General features: G+C 35.9%; 2 non-coding genes across 2 annotated transcripts; one reads left to right on the top strand and one right to left on the bottom strand.

The window, feature by feature from the left end:
* Positions 1-2,393: 2,393 nt before the first annotated feature.
* F54A5.5 lies at positions 2,394-2,543 on the top strand. The gene has a single exon (NR_049937.1). It is a non-coding gene; the product is annotated as an Unclassified non-coding RNA F54A5.5 (non-coding RNA).
* Positions 2,394-2,543, bottom strand: F54A5.4. The gene has a single exon (NR_049936.1). It is a non-coding gene; the product is annotated as an Unclassified non-coding RNA F54A5.4 (non-coding RNA).
* Positions 2,544-3,519: the final 976 nt, after the last annotated feature.

Raw genomic sequence — 3,519 nt, 5'->3', positions numbered from 1 at the left:
TTCTCGATTTTTGTATCGAAACCAAGTATGTCAGGTGTCAAGTATGGTTTTTTATGGGTCATATGCAGGTGGTGGCTAAATGTGTATGAACAAAAACATAACAGTTTTTGAGGTTGGCAGCATTTTTGGAAAATTACATAATAGGGAATAACGGACAATTTCAATTAAAAAAAAGAAAAATTGACTTTTCGTCTTTTGAAGGGATATTGGTTTGAAGTTAGTGGAGGACATAGTCAGGGTACTGTAGTAGTACTGTAGGGGTACTGTAGGAGTACTGTAGGATAACTGTAGTTTTGAAAAAATTAACTTTTCGTCTTTTGAAGGGATATTGGTTTGGAGTTAGTGGAAGACATAGTCAGGGTACTGTAGTAGTACTGTAGGGGTACTGTAGGAGTTCTGTAGGATTACTGTAGTTTTGGAAAAATTGACTTTTCGTCATTTAAAGTGATATTGACTTGGGGTTAGTGGAGGGATATGTTCGGGGTGCTGTAGTAGTACTGTATGAGTACTGTAGGAGTACGGTAGGATTACTGTAGTTTGTGAACTTTTGACTTTTTAGCTTTTGAAGAGGTATTGGGTTTGGAGTTGGTGGCGAATAATGTCAAATTACTGTAATGGTTCAGTAGGGTTACTGTAGGAGTACGGTAAGATTACTGTAGTTTGTGAAATTTTGACTTTTTAGCCTTTGAAGAGGTACTGGGTTGGGAGTAGGTAGAGGATCACGTCAAGATACTGTAGAGGTACTGTAGGTGTACTGTAGGACTACTGTAGGATTACTGTAGTTTTAGAAAAGTTTACTTTTTGCCTTTTGAAGGGATACCGGAGGCGCGGTCAGCGGATGGTTACCTTATAAAAAAAACTTCTGGAATCAACCCGCTACTTCTTATTTTAACATAAAAATTTAGGTTACCGTATTTTTTCTATTAGTTCCTTCTATTGCACCACCATTGTTCAACTTTGACAGCTCATAGCTCAGTTATCGTTTGTCCTATTTAAAAATTGTCAACTAACAAAATTTTTGTTGGTTCTTTTTCTATGATTTTGTAGTTATTAAAATATTGAGATCTTTAAAATAAACAAGATATAACGTCTCAAAGTAAAGTGGTCGGCTGCACTAATAGAGAAAATACGATGCCCAAGGTTTCATAACAGTTACAGTAAAATTTGATTAACGACCATCAGAAATAAGGTAATGTTTCAGACTTTCTCTAAAAACATTTTTTGTTCATTTGGTACAACCTTCATCAATTGTTCTTACCCAACTTCAAGAACACATGTTTCAATAAACACACTATTGTACCCAAATTTTTGTAACAATATTGCAGCTAAATTGTTAGGTTTTAGGCCAAATTCAATCTATATAGATTTGCAAGGGAACTAAGAAAGTAATTTGCAAAAAGTTGGAAACATTTGTTCATTACTCTTAGAGGCAGTAAAATTACTCAAAATTTGTCTTTTTGGCAATTATTTTTATCAAAATTTTTGAATTTTTTTCAAAAAAAAATTCCAAAAAAAATTTTCTGGCCCATAAAGTTGCGTAAAAATGTCATAATTTTAGTTTCACCGCTCAAATTTATGTGAAAACCTGGTCTGCTAATACTACACGAAGTTCTGGCCTTCTTCATTGAATTTTTCGCGCTCCATTGACAATCGCCTTCCGGACCACGCGTGGGAAAGTCGTGTACTCCGCACGGACAAATACATTTAGTTTTACAACTAAAATCGAGCCGCGACGCGACACGCAACGCACCGTAAATCTACCCCAGATATGGCCGAACCAATATGGCCAACTCTTCCATTTCAATTTATAAGGGAAGCCAGAATACTACTCTAAATGAAACTTTATTTTTCATTTTTACCAAATTTTATATCAAATCTTCAATTTCTGATAAACGTCAAATAACCTACAAATTTTCCAATTCAATTAGTACAACAGTTCGACCTTTTGAATTAAGTGACCACTCGTTCCTAACAGTAATCATCAGAATTGAATAGAAGATGGTTTAAACCGAATAGCTTTGACTGATCAAATCGGAGAAGAAATGTACCTCAAAAGTGCAGAACTTGTTAGAAGACAAAAGGAAAATGAGAGAAAGAAGGATAGGCAAAAAAGAATACCGTAGTAATTCCATACCTATTTTTTTCATTCGTTGTTTAATCGTGATTATCACTTGAAAACAACAAAATCAAATAAGTTGAACGTAAAGGCGAAATGACAGGTAAAGAAAGGGATTTTGCGATGGGGGGAAATGAAACCAAATATATTTGAGATGATTAAGGAAATGCCACCTGGCAGCACATACAGACTGTTTGGAATGTTTGTAGATATTAAACTAACAAATGATTTCAGAATCAGGAACATAATAAAACACACATTCGGATATACACACGGTCTAAGCCTAAGCCAAAGCATAAGCCTAAACATATGCCTAAGCCTAAGACTAAGCCTAAGGCTAAGCCTAGGTATATGCTTAAGCCTAAACCTAAGCCTAAGCCTAAGCCTAAGCCTAAGTCTAAGTCTAAGTCTAAGCTTAAGCCTAACCTAAGCCTAAGCCTACGCTTAAGCCTAAGTCTAAGCCTAAGCACAAGCCTGAGCCTAAGCCAAAGCCTAGATTTAGCCTAAGCCTAAGCCTAAGCCTAAACCTGAGCCTAAGCCTAAGCCTAAGCCTAAGCCTAAGCTTAAGCCTAAGCCTAAGCCTAAGCCTAAACCTAAAAAAAACCTAAGCCTAAGCAAGCCCATTCATAACAACGGATCAATACTTTGCATAGCTTGCTTTTTCATTGCCTCTCCAAAAGGTGTTCCTTTTTTATTCATTTATTTCATATATATCTTCTCCGATCATTACCCCCAGCCGATTCAACAAAAAAACCCGATTATCTAGGGAGAACACTTCGGGAAGAATAAGACGGCTGCGGAAAGTACAAAGCCTTAAACAACAATGTCACGGAACATTTGGAGGGAAAAACTTGGTTAGACTGGCGGAGGACACTTGGCAGGTGTTGTTTTCATTTGTTGCATGGATTTTTTATGGCATGGGAACCAACCATATATTTTTTTTGCAGGTCAAATTTCTCTCTTTATGTATTCACGCTCTATCGATAAACTTAAAACTTTGGAGAAGGGCCCCTACGACAATATGGTGCACCCCTAATAATTAAACCTAATAATTATATTTAAACTGTTTTTTTCCATCTTTTTTCTTTCTCTTTCTTTCTCTCAATTTTTCCTGCCGTTTAGAAAAACGACGCCGCAGGAATACCTGTTCTCTTTTTTTTCTCGAATCAAACAAAATATCTTACAAATTATATAAGGTTTTGTGTATGTCTATGTGTGTGTGTGACCTTTCTCGATTTGGGCAAAAAACGACCTTTTTCACATCGCAACCAAACATGGAGTCAACGTCATCAGTGACTTCCGTGTAAGCATTTGATCACTGGAACCGTAATTGATAAATGTTGAAAAACGGAATGGGCAAATAACTGTTTTTTTAAAAATTTTATAAGAAATTTTTTATTCAT

This window comes from Caenorhabditis elegans, chromosome I (genome assembly GCF_000002985.6).
Source record: "Caenorhabditis elegans chromosome I".
Classification (NCBI taxonomy): Eukaryota; Metazoa; Nematoda; class Chromadorea; order Rhabditida; family Rhabditidae; genus Caenorhabditis; species Caenorhabditis elegans.
This window is presented reverse-complemented; position numbering and strand designations above follow the sequence as displayed.